The sequence below is a fragment of the Tachypleus tridentatus genome, chromosome 9 (assembly GCF_004210375.1).
Source record: "Tachypleus tridentatus isolate NWPU-2018 chromosome 9, ASM421037v1, whole genome shotgun sequence".
Lineage (NCBI taxonomy): Eukaryota > Metazoa > Arthropoda > Merostomata > Xiphosura > Limulidae > Tachypleus > Tachypleus tridentatus.
Window position 1 is genome coordinate 140251280 of NC_134833.1, and position 13128 is coordinate 140264407.

At 35.1% G+C, this 13128-nt stretch overlaps 1 protein-coding gene across 2 annotated transcripts in view; it reads right to left on the reverse strand.

The window, feature by feature from the left end:
• Nucleotides 1-13128, reverse strand: part of LOC143226520 (uncharacterized) — a 142239-nt gene that overhangs the window by 24564 nt on the left and 104547 nt on the right. The gene's annotated exons all lie outside the window — the stretch shown is intronic.

A 13128-nucleotide genomic window follows, 5' to 3' on the forward strand; every position in this document is an offset into this window, starting at 1 on the left:
GAGAAGTGCAAATATTCACTCTTGCTCCAGAGTTGGTTCTGTCAAATCATGGGGGACCCATTTTCCAAGTTTTGACACCTTTCCAAGCTGTTACAGATGATGATGAACAGTTGATTAGATTGAATTAAGCTTCTGTGCTACTTATTCAACTGTTAAAGCACAATCTTCATCAAGTGTAGCTAGCAGCAAGTCATCATTAAATTCAACAGGACGACCTGAACTGGCGCATCACTTAAGCTGTAGTCACCTGATTTGAACTTCTGAAACCACCTTTGACATTTTCTTTCATTGAGAGACTCCGTACCATAAATACCTTGAATGTTTTGTGTAGTTTCTGCTGCACTATTGCCTTTTTTAAACCCATAAAGCATTATATACCTAATGTGCTCCTTAGACACATCCACCTTCATAAGGGTTTATTTAATTAATGATCTGAAAAAGGGGAGTTGGGTTAGTTTTTTTATTTGTCTGAATATTTTTATACACGTCCTACAACATATTTTAGTCACTAAAGCCTTGTACAAAGAGAGAAATGATGATGCACTTTCTGTATTAAATTTTCGAATATTACTTATGGAATGACCTGATACATCATCACAGAAGGTATACCAGAAAGATTGGTTTGGTTTGTTTTGAATTTTACGCAAAGCTACACGAGGGCTATCTGCGCTAGCCGTTCCTAATTTAGCAGTCTAAGGCTAGAGGGAAGAAAGCTACTCATCACCACCTACCGCCAACACTTGGGCTACTCTTTTACCAACGAATATTGGGAGTGTTATAAAGTTATGGCCAATTCCACTATTCGTTGGGTGGTGATGACTAGCTGCCTTTCACTGCTAAATTAGGAACGGCCAACGAAGATAGCCTGCGTGTAGCTTTGCGCGAAATTCAAAACAAACTAACTTCTAGAAGTGTTACTTCTTTATAAAAAAAGAAGAACAAGTAAAACTTATCCATTTCCAAAGGAAAAAAAACATTATAAATAAACACCGAAACAAGTTTTGTGTCAGCTGGTTCCAAAAAGTTACACTATAAATTAAACATTATGAAAACACAAATCACTCAAACTGTTTCAGATGAAGTAAAAGCTAAAAAGTGTTGTCTGTTGCACTTCTCTTGGATGAGTTGTCATAATAATAAATTAAACATCTTTCTTTCAATAATAACCTCAAGGTTATAAATTTTGTAAAGTTTACATTAAAACTCACAATCACATGATTGAAGCTGACTGTCATCACTTAGGTTTTTGTAAAATATATTTAAGAATTTCTTCAAGGAGTTTTGACTGAAATCCAGGTTTTCACGTCTCCTGGTGAGATTAGATGTCCTTTCTTACATCTCTTAGTGAGAAAAGACATCTCGTTTTTGTACATCTTTTGGTAAGATGAGAAGTTTCGGTTTTGTACACTTCTTGTTGAGAGAAGCCCCAATATTATACATCTCTTGGTGAGAGAAGAAGTCTGGGTTTTGTACATCTCCTTGTAAGAGAAGAAATCTATGTTTAATACATCTTATGGTGATGGAAGTGGTCCCAATTTTGTACAGTTTTGGGTGGAAGAAGTCCTGGATTTGTACATCTCCTAGTGAGATGAGAAGTCCCATTTATATACATTTCCTACTGAGAGGAAAAGTTTCATTTGTCACTGTGATATCACTTTCAGCAAGATAGTCAGAGCGAGCTAAGAAAGTAGCCTTTCACGTCTCAGGAACGAAATTTTCAGTTTTTCTCCAATTTTTGCTGAAGAAAGAAGATATCAAAACGACGACGAGAATCACAACCAATAAAATCGCTAAACAAATTTCTTTTATCTCTTGTTCCCATGTTCTAAACAGCGAATCTAAAGACGTGATATACATTTTCATTGTAAATATTATTTCGTCAAGCCAATCAGATTGTTTTCCTTCTTTCTAATCTGTTCTTCAAACTACTTAAAAACAAAGGATACACTGTATATTAACCCTTAAACAGCAGGAATGTTCTGAGTTGTAACATGAGATGATCTGTAAGATTAGATGGCATATCTGATTTATATACTTCTCCTCAGCTAAAACAGATTAAGAATATGTGCACTTATAGCATTTTGAGGTCCGGTGAACATGACACTTTATACAGTGGTACCTCGGTTCTCGAACTTAATCCGTTCCAGAAGGCTGTTCGAAAACCGAATCAATTTTTCCCATAAGAAATACTGTAAATTAAATTAATCCGTTAGAGACATCCAAAAATTACGCATTATGAAACATTTTAAGTAAAAATATTGCTTATTTATACCTGTATAATAATACTTACATGCATAAAGTCAACCACAAAAACTATAAAGACAATAAAAAAACAATACATGAAAATTTAACTGCACTTTACCTGTGCTGAGGAAAGCTGATGGCGTAAGTCAAAGGTGGTGAGGAACGTGGAGAATAGGAGGATTATTGTTTGGACGGGAAGTCACCTTCCATAAAAACATCAACTAACTCTCCTTCTGGTTTTTTTTTTTTTTTGTCTCTTTGCACCGCTACAACTGCTTGAGACTCATTGGACCTATTTCTCACTAAAAACTTGTCTAATGAGGCTTATTTCTGCCTGGCTCCCTCCCCATGTCTCACCACACTATGTATGCCATTTCTCTTCCTAAATTTTTCAAACCACCCCCTACTAGCGTTAAAGGCATCACTTGTATCAGCATTCGTTCCATGGGTGTTTTTAGGAGGTAAACATGCAACTGCTTTGCTTTCTCACAAATGATGGTCTCAGAAATTCTATCACCAGATAACTGTTTTTCGTTTACCCAAATCAACAACAGTTTTTCTACCTCTTCCATCGTTTATTATCTTTGTTTCGTAAAGCACTGTCACTCCTTTTGCAACATCAGCTCCTTTGATAACCTCTTTATTTTTCAAACTGTGTAGTAAAGTCAGACACGCAAACACCACTCTCATACTTCTCTATGAGATCTATTTTCACCTCTATTGTGACTCTAACAACTTTTCTTTTTAATTTGCTGCTTTCATTATCCTTCTTTGACCCCATGGTGGCTTATTTAATCAGAATATTTAGAAAAAAAAACGAGAACGTTCACAGCAGATTTTAGCGGGAGTGTGGTCTGAGCGACAGGTGCAGGTAAAATGTTTTGGGCAAGCTTGGCGTGGGACGAAAATGGTCGAATGGTCGTTCGGGTCAACAGTCTGGTTATATCGGGGGTTCGAGCCACGACAGCTTTGTTCGGGAACCGAGTTTATGTTCGACAACCGAGACAATTTTTTCTTAAACAAAAACCGAATTGTTTGAGAAAGGAGTCGTTCCAGAAGCGAGGGACCACTGTAATCATATTTCATTATTAGTTCTGAATACCACTATTATACATAGTCTGAATACAAGTACTCAGGTTAACTCGTGTCCAAGTAATAAAGAAAAATAAAACTACATATTTTTTAGAAAATGGCAGATAGCATATACTAAATATATAGTTAGGTTTTAAATATCTGTCATTACTTTTAAGGCTAATTCCATCTGTTACCTTGGAAGATAACACAGTATCGTATACTACACAACTAGTTCAATTCTAAATATCAGTCACAAGTTTTAATACTAACTGCACCTGTGATTCATGAGAAATGAGAAAGTGACATATACTAACTATATAGTTAGGTTATAAATATCAATCATTAGTCTTAACACTAACTGCATTTGTGTTCTTCAAAGATAACAGAGTAACAAATACCAAATATCTAGTTAGGTTTTACATATTAGTCATCAATTTTTAACACTAACTGCATCTATGATCTTAAGAGGTAACAGAGTAGCATATACTAAATATCTAGATAGGCTTTAAATATCAGTCATCCGTTTTTAACACTAACTGCATCTGTGACCCTCAGAAGTAACAAAGTAGATGATACTAAATATCTAGTTACATTTTAAATATCACTAATTAGTCTTTAATACTAACTGCATCTGTGATCTTGAAAGGTAACAGTGAAGCACATACTAAATATCTCGTTAGATTTAAATATCAGTTACTGGTTTTTCACACTAATTGCATTTGTGACCTTTAGAGATAACAGACAAACATATACTAAATATCTAGTAAGGTTTTAAATATCTAATTTATTTTTAACACTAATTCCATCTGTGATCTTGATAGTTAACAGAGTACTATATACTATTTATCTGGTTAGGTTTCAAATTTACGTTATTACTTTTTCACATAAACCGCGTCTGTGACTTTGAGAAATAACAGAGTAGCATATAGATTTCAAATACGAGTCCTTTGTTTTTAACACTAATTGCATTTGTGACCTTCAAAGGTAACAGAATGACATATACTAAATATCTAGTCAGTTTTCAAATATTAGTCATTAATATTTAACACTAACAGCACCTGTGGCTTTGAGAGGAAACAGAGTAGCATATACTAATTATCTATTTAGGTTTGAAATTTACGTCATTAATTTCTAACACTAACAGCACCTGTGGCTTTGAGAGATAACAGAGTAGCATATACTAATTGTCTATTTAGGTTTGAAAGTTACGTCATTAGTTTTTCACACTAACTGTGTCTGTGACATTGAGAGGTAACAGAGTAGCATATACTAATTGTCTATTTATCATGAGAGGTAACAGTACCCTATACTAAACATCTAGTTATGATTTAAATATCAGTCATTAGGTTTGAAATTTACGTCATTAGTTTTTCACACTAACTGCGTCTGTGACATTAAGAGGTAACAGTGTAGCATATACTAATTATCTAGTTAGGTGTTAAATATCAGTCATTAGTTTTTCACACAAACTGAATTTGTGACCTTGAGAGGTAAGAGAGTACCATATATTAAATATCTAGATAGGCTTTAAATATCAGTCATTAGTTTTGAACACTAATTGCATCACTGATCATGAGAGGTAAGACAGTACCCTATACTAAACATCTAGTTATGCTTTAAATATCAGTCATTAGTTTTGAACACTAATTGCATCACTGATCATGAGAGGTAAGAAATTACCCTATACTAAACATCTAGTTATGCTTTAAATATCAGTCATTAGTTTTGAACACTAATTGCATCACTGATCATGAGAGGTAAGACAGTACCCTATACTAAACATCTAGTTATGCTTTAAATATCAGTCATTAGTTTTGAACACTAATTGCATCACTGATCATGATAGGTAAGGCAGTACCCTATACTAAACATCTAGTTATGCTTTAAATATCAGTCATTAGTTTTGAACACTAATTGCATCACTGATCATGAGAGGTAAGACAGTACCCTATACTAAACATCTAGTTATGCTTTAAATATCAGTCATTAGTTTTGAACACTAATTGCATCACTGATCATGAGAGGTAAGACAGTACCCTATACTAAACATCTAGTTATGCTTTAACTGTAAGTCATCAGTTTTTAACACTAACTGCATCACTGATCATGAGAGGTAACAGTGTAGCACATACTAAATATATAGTTATGTTTCAATATCAGTCATTAGTTTTTAAAACTAGAAGCATCTGTGATCTTGAGAGATGACAGAATAACATGTACTAAAGTTCTAGTTAGGTTTTACATATTAGTCACTAATTTTTAACACTAACAGCACCTGTGTCCTTGAGAGGTAACAAAGTAGCATATAATAAATATCTAGTTAGATTTTAAATATCAGTTGATAGATTTTTAGAACTAGCTGGACCTGTGTTTTTCACAGATAGAAGAATAACATATTCTAAATATCAAAACAAGTTTTGAATTATACTCACTACTTTTTAACATTAACTGCATCTCTGATCTTGAGACGTTACAGAGTAATATGTACAAAATATGTAGTTAGGCTTTGAATATCAGTTATTAGTTGTTAAAACTAACTGCATCCCTGATTTTGAGGGGTAACAGAGTAGCCTATACTAAACATCTATTTAAGGGATAGATATCAGTCATTAGATTTTAACACTAACTGTATCTGTGGTCTTGAGAGATGACAGAGTAGGATATACTAAATATACAGTTAAATTTTGAAGTGAGAAGTGATTAACTTTTAATTCTAATTGCATATATTATCTTATATGCTTGAAATCCCAACTTATTTGCTTTAAAACAAACAGTTTCTGTTAAAACAAGTTTATTCGTAGAAAAATAAAATAGAAATTAAACGTCTTTTGACCGTGGAATTAGAAGACAATTGTAGAAAATATCTAAATTATTTTTATTTACTTTTTGTGAACAAAGGTATGTCGTTACACTTCGTGTTTGAACCTTTACGTCACATGAGCATGCAGTTCCAGAACGCGTGCTGACACTTGTCTCTTTTAAACATACTCTCGTGGGAAAAATGATTACACCACCAATTTTTTTGTGTAGACTTTGGTTCGATCTGTAATTTTTATCAAAAGTATTCATTGTTTTTTGTAAGGTGACTTATATTCCCGCCGGCACAGCGGCATGTCTACATACTTACAACGCTTGAATCCGGGTTTCAGTACTTGTGGTGTGCAAAGCACAAATAGCCCATGTATAACATGATGCTTAATCACAATCAGATAAACAAACAGACACGCATTTCAGTCATTAAAACACCTACATGTACCACTACTTCTAAAAAACAACTGTGACTTTCCTATTACAACGGATGGTCAATACATAATTTGCAAAGTCGAGAATGTTCCCCAGGTAATAACACCTAAATGTAAAGGTAATGTCACTGATGTAATTAACAAAAAAATTGTCACAGAGTCTGTTTCTCGTTTTAATACTTGGTTGTGCCCCCTGGCCTTAATAACTGCTTGACATCGCCGTGGTATAGAATGCACGAGATACTGAATGTACGTGAGAGTATATTCATGTAATTCTGTTTTCCAAGATGCTTCTTGGTTTCTTCTTTTGCGCTTTGATATCAATTTTCCTTCCAACAACTTTTGACAGGGTTGAGATCTGAGTTGTTGCCTGGTTTTCCAATGCATACAAAGTGAAGTTTTCTCTTCGTTTCATGTCTACTACATAGAGTTCAGGAATAAAATCAACCTTGATGGCCCTGTGGCATAGAGCAAATTCATCCTGCTGTGTGCAATGGTCAGTTACACTGAGGTGACCCCGAATCGTTGGCTTTAGCCACTTCTGGGAATTTTTGAGGTATTTATCAGCGTTGACAGAATACGGGCGTCCCACACCATGGCTAGAAATGTATCCTTATACCACATGACCCTGCAAATGTTGTATTCAAACATGCTGGAAAACACAATTGTCCACATCGACGTTATACAAAGCGCTTCTCATCAAACCGATGCAAGTCGAACTTTTATTCGTCCGTAAAGATCGCTTTTCTCCACATTCTTTCACTCCAGTCAGCGTGACCTTTGACCCATTTGAACCTCATCTTCCTCTTGCTGGGAGACCGACTGGAAGGAGGCGGAACCGTACAGTGCGCGGAATGACAATGACCCCTGATGTTTCCTGTCATGTTCTTTCGAGTTCTGTTGTCGACAGTTGACGATTCTGTATGCTCCTGCGTTACAGCCGACCATTGGCAGCTACTGTGGACACTTTTTTCTCACCTCATCGCTTCCGCCACCCCACACAACTGGTCTCTCTATATCTCTTCACCCAGCGGCTCAGAGTAGACTGATTCAATTTGCTTAATCTAACAGCCTGTCTTGCCGAAAATCTCTCTTTCCTCAAAGAAACAACTGGTTTTTACTTGGAGCTAATTCATAAACCTTGTTCATGATAGTATCACGTGCATTCTGTAGCAGACAAGGTTATAAACTAACGCTCGGTAAAAACCTCTATTTATAGTTACAAAATAGCTGATGCGATACCCAGACAGTTTATAAAGTTGCTGATATAATAATTAAGACAGTATTGCGTCATCCATGAAACACATTTGTACCTACATGTACTAGGGCCTACAAAGAGACGATGATTCCGAAGAAAAGTGTGAAAAATAAATTAGGTAATGCGATAAACTTTATCATCACTACATAAAGACAGTGGATGGTTGATTTTAGTGATGATGTACTAATATGTTTTACTTATGTGTTTCATGATTCGTCATTTCTTCTGGATTACAGCAAAGTCAATTCAAATAAAATTATAATCAATAAGTGATCAATGTTACAAATAAAATCAATAAATGATATGGTGTTTTTAATTCTTACCCTAAAAATTTAATATGTAAATGACGTAAGTAAAAGTTCTAATAATTACAGCTCACTTATTTAAGGTCCGCCATGGCCAGGTGGGTTAAAGCGTGCGACTCGTGATCTGAGGGTCGCGGGTTTGTATCCCTGTCGCACGAAACATGCTCGCCCTTTCAGCCGTGGGGGCGGTATAATGTGACGGCCAATCCCCCTATCTGTTGGTAAAAGAGTAGCCCAAGAGTTGGCGGTGGGTGGAGAAGACTAGCTGCCTTCCTCTCATCTTGTCATACACTGCTAAATTAGGAACGGCTAGCGCAGATAGGCTTCGTTTAGTTTCGAGCGAAATTAAAAACAAGCATGTTTACAAACTTAATAAACAAAATTGGGATGTTTACTTTGTAAGAAGATAAAATAAGCAAAATAATGATGAAGTTCAAATAATAAACTAATATTAAAATAAATACGGTGTTTAATTCAATTTCTCCTGCAAAACTGACATATAAAATATTTATTATTAATTTTCTTCAAATGGATTCTGACGAAATAGAAGTTTTGTGACCTGATAACATAACCAAAGAAAGAATCAGTGAAAAAACAACGACCTAGTTTTTAAAAAAAAATCGTGGAACGATTTGTTTGTTTTTGTAAGAATAAAGTCACATTGGGCTATCTGCTGTGTCCACCGTGCGTAATCGAGCTCCTTAGACTGTTTGCTGCACCACCGGAGCGAGAGGGGGGTATCGTTGGAAGAATAGGAAGTTGTTAAACCATCAAACAAAATTTTGTTGTTCTAAAAATGGTCTTGAAGTACCTCTATTTTTTCATACTTTTCTGAATTCTTTGCAACTTCCCAATTCACTGACACTATAACAAAATATTTTTTCCATTCTCTCATCCTCAAAAGTATATTTGAACACTTGTTTGACGTTATAAACTTATAAGTTAAAAAATAAATTATAAAATATGTTACAGTATGACAACCACACAACATACGCCCTATACCTAGGCGTAATCGACAGACGTAGTGATGTTTAGTTTTGTATAACGTTTCGTTTCTAAAAGGAAGACGTGATCACGTACAACATTTAAGGTACTATATAATCATGCCTCACTGTTTAGAGACAAAACATTGCACATACTGTATATAAATTTGGTATCCCACAAACAGCTGTTCTAAAACATCATATTGTTTGTAAATTAAGTAGGAACCTCTAAAAAATCAAGAAGTAGTGGTGGTCGAGTCTGTGATATAAACGCATATATAGGAGAAACCGAAAGACCTTTTCAAACTCACATTTCGGAGCACATCAGTGCATTACATACGAATGTCTAACACAAAACCAGTCCAAGAGAACACTTCCTATTCAAACATGGTGCACCAAACACAGAAAGCCCAAAACAATTTAAAATTTCTTTCTTACAAAAAATAAAGATTTTAAAGAAAGAAAATACATGGAAGCTATATTCATTAACGAAAAAAATCCAGAAATTCACAGAGACAATGGGAGATATATGTAACTAAACCAACATTCATAAAACAACACATTTTACTAATACACTTATCACTACTATTTTCAGTTTAAAACTTGCATGCGCTGGAGTATCACACAGTCTTACACCATAACCATCCCTAATTTTGGATTGACAGTTTGGAGAGAAGTCATTGACTCAATATTGCCTACCGCCAACTCTTGGACTACTCTTTATAAACGATTGTTTTTTATTTTCTCGCAAAGCTACACGAGAGCTATCTGCGCTAGCCGTCTTTAATTTAGCAGTGTGAGACAACAGAGAAGGTATCTAGCCATCACCACCCACCGCCAACTCTTTAGCTACTCTTTTATCAACGAATAGTGGGACTGACCGTCACATAATAACACCCCTACGGTTGAAATGGCGAGCATGTTTAGTGTGACAGTGATTCGAACCCGCGACCCTCATATTACGAGTCAAGTGCCTTAACCACTGGCCACGTCGGGCCGGAATAGAACATAACAAGCAGTTTTATGGTTTAATGAATACTCTAATGTCAAAGAGTTATGCATCAGGTCATCTCTTAAATAATGTCCGATTTTAGGTTCACAAAAAGAGAAGAGATTTCAAACACTTTTAATGTTATTTAATCAATAATGTATGTTTCATCATTATTAATTACTTCCTGCCAAAGATTCATGATCTTCTGAATGCCACTTCTATAAAATTCTTGGGGTTTGGAGGAAAAGAATGTAGAGAGGGTAGTTTTGACATCTTCATGTGTTCCAAGCTCTTTTCCTTCAAGATAGTTCTGCAAACTTCGAAATAGATGATAATCAGATGGGACAAGGTCTGGAGAATAAGAAGGATGTGGAAGTTTTTCCCAGTCTAGCTCTTCAATCTTTGCAGATGTGATCCTTTCTGTATAGAGCCGTGCATTATCCTGGTGTAACACAATATCTTTACGATTGATCAAAGCAGGCCTCTTTTCTTTCAGTGCAACATTCAAGCGCTTTAACTGTTGACAATAGAAGTTTGATGCAATTATTACATTGAGTGGCAGCAACTCAAAGTGAATCACACCAACAATATCCCACCAAACGCTTAACAAGACTTTCCCAGGATGGAGGTCCATTTTGGGCTGTGCTTTAGCCAGTTTACCTGTACTGAGCTATTGTCTGCGGCGCTTAACATTTTTATAAAATATCCATTTTTCATCTCCAGTCCAAAAAAGGTGAGTTTGCATTCACGAGAGTGCAGAGAAGTGCAAATATCTACTCTTGCTCTAAAGTTGGCTTCAGTCAAATCATGGGAGACACATTTTCTAAGTTTTGACACGTTTCCAAGCTGTTGCAGATGATGGTAAACTGTTGAATGGGTTGAATTAAGCTTCTATGCTAGTTCTTCAACTGTTACAGCACAATCTTCATCAAGTGCAGCCAGCAGCAAGTCATCATTAAACTCAACAAGATGACCTGAACGTGGCACATCACTTAAGCTGTAGTCACTTGATCTGAACTTCTAAATCCACCTTCAACATTTTCTTTCATTGAGAGACTCTGCACCATAAACACCTTGAATGTTTCGTGTAGTTTCTGCTGCACTATTGGCTTTTATAAACTAATAAATCATTATATACCTAATGTGCTCCTTAGACACATCTATCTTCGTAATGGTTTAATCAGTGATGTCGAGAAAACCCACTTGTCGATAAAAATATATATGTAAAAACGGCTCGTTTAGGTTGAGAAAATTTTTTACGTAGAGGAGCGAACAACGTTTCGACGTTTTTCGGTCATCGTAGGGTTCTCAAAGAAAGAAAGAGGTAACGGACCGGAAGCTGTGTAACTGAGTATCGGAATGTAGAGGGCGTGCTTAGATGTTTGAATATATAATTTTATATTTATTTTATTATTTTTAATATAGGTATAAAGGTGTTCCTTTGTATTGGTTTATTTTGGGCTTGAATTGTTGTATAAGTAAGGCTTCTTTAATTTTGCGTTTGTTTATGTTTGTTTCTTTATTTAGTATTTGAGTGTTTTCTATGGTTATGTTGTGTTTAATGTAGTTTTATATTTATTTTATTATTTTTAATATAGGTATAAAGGTGTTCCTTTGTATTGGTTTATTTTGGGCTTGAATTGTTGTATAAGTAAGGCTTCTTTAATTTTGCGTTTGTTTATGTTTGTTTCTTTATTTAGTATTTGAGTGTTTTCTATGGTTATGTTGTGTTTATTTGACTTGCAGTGTTCGAAAATGCGTGAAGGTGACTTTTTATGTTCTTTGAATCTGGTTTCCATTTTTCTACTTGTTTCTCCAATATAGAAGTCTTGGCAGTTATCACATTGTATTTTATAAATAATGTTGGTGTGGTGTTTGTCAGTGTAGTTTTCACATAGTATAGACCTCAGTTTTGTGCCTGGTTTTTGAATAAATCTGAACATTTTTATACACGTCCTACTACACATTTTATTCATTAGAGCCTTCTACAAAGACAGATATGATGATGCACTTTCTGTATTAAATTTTTGGACATTACTTATGGGATGACCTGATATATCGACCTTGAAGAAGTCGTAAAGGCGAAACGTTAGTTTAATGAAAAAATAATATATTTTATATTTATCTGGAGTGTTATGGTAGTTTTTCTTAACTTTATTTAAATACATAAATTTATTCAAATAGTGTTTAATTACAGGACAACAATTCACGTGACACAAAAAATTATTGTAGTTACTGCAGGAAACTTTTTTTTTATATTTTCTTTACGGTTTTGAGAAAATCTCTCCGAACTCTGGACTATAATTCTGCTACTAAACTATAGTTAAATTGTGATTAAAAATATATCTTGCCTATATAAAAATACTTCTTACAATTAATGCTTGAAAGTTCCAGCATAATCGTTAGAACGTTAACTTTAGGTTTTAAAAATAATATAACGTTAAACTTTCGTATTTTTGCTCCAATAACAAGGTTAAACTTTCAACAATATATTATTCACAAGACTGTTTTAGGCCCGATTGTAGCAATATTTATAATTTGTGATAAAATCATGTGAACTACAGTAAAAGTAAGAAGAATGTGGAAAAATATCTCTCTTTTAACGTCAGGATTTAGTTCTTGATGACTTTAGAGGGTCAGGTTCGAAATGACCGCGAAAATATCTGCATCTTACATGAATTGCATCACAAACTTTGACCTGTTTGTATGTTTTTTTAATTTTGCGCAAAGCTACACGAGGGCTATCTCGCTAGCTGTCCCTAATTTAACAGTGTAAGGCTAGAGGGAAGGCAGTTAGTCATATCACCCACCGCCAACTCTTGGGCTACTCTTTTACCAACGAATAGTGGTACTGACCTACGGCTGAAAGGGCAAACATGTTTGGTGCGACGAGGATTCGAACCTGCGACCTTCAGATTACGAGTCGAATGCCTTAACCACCTGGCCATGCCGGGCCTAATTTAGACCTATTGAGTTTTAACGCTTCGCCAGGTTTCGGCGCTTAAACCATGATATCTATAACTATTTAAGT